The following is a 720-nucleotide window of genomic DNA, read 5'->3' as shown; positions in this document are numbered from 1 at the left end:
GATGGTTGGACTTGATGATCCTTGAGGTCTTTTCCAACCTTAATGATTCTGTGATTCTATGCAGAAAGTCAGGGATATCTGATGAAACCATCAAGGGGTAGGCTCAGAGACAGACAAAGAGGCAGTTTGTCACCGAGCAGGCAGTTAAGCTGAAAAACTTCCTGCCTCAGGAAGTTACATACCAGAACTTTACATCAAGTCCATTAAATTACAAATTAACAGAAGAATAAATCATTATAGGCTAACTAATAGGTAAATAAATGATCTGTGGCTCTGGAAGCCCATGCATTGCAAATTCTGATTCCACACCTCGTATTGGGGTCCCATCGGATTGCTTACGGCTTTCTGACAGGTATGGCCAGGCCACATGGAGTCAATGGCAGGGCAAAGGCCTAACTTTGCATTTGAGAGATTGATCTTTACTGAATTCTGAAACTATTTGGGATTCCACAAATCCCTCTGATAGGAAAATTCTTCATGGTAAAACCCAGAACTCTCTGTAACTGCAAACTCTTCTTGACCCACAATATGTTCTGAACTGTTCTGAAAAAAGAACAGGGAAAAGAAAAACACCTCACCATAACATCAAGATATAAACTAATGTCTCAAGGACTAGTGTACAGAAGTAATAAATTACAGAATAAATATGAACATTTAAGAAAATACACATCAATAGGTTTAAAATTTTTTTATTGTGCTGCCAAGAGCCAAATTACAAGA

The sequence above is a fragment of the Pterocles gutturalis genome, unplaced genomic scaffold (assembly GCF_000699245.1).
Source record: "Pterocles gutturalis isolate BGI_N339 unplaced genomic scaffold, ASM69924v1 scaffold5928, whole genome shotgun sequence".
NCBI classification, from domain to species: Eukaryota; Metazoa; Chordata; class Aves; order Pterocliformes; family Pteroclidae; genus Pterocles; species Pterocles gutturalis.
The sequence above is the reverse complement of the archived record's forward strand: the minus strand, read 5'-3'. Positions refer to the sequence as shown.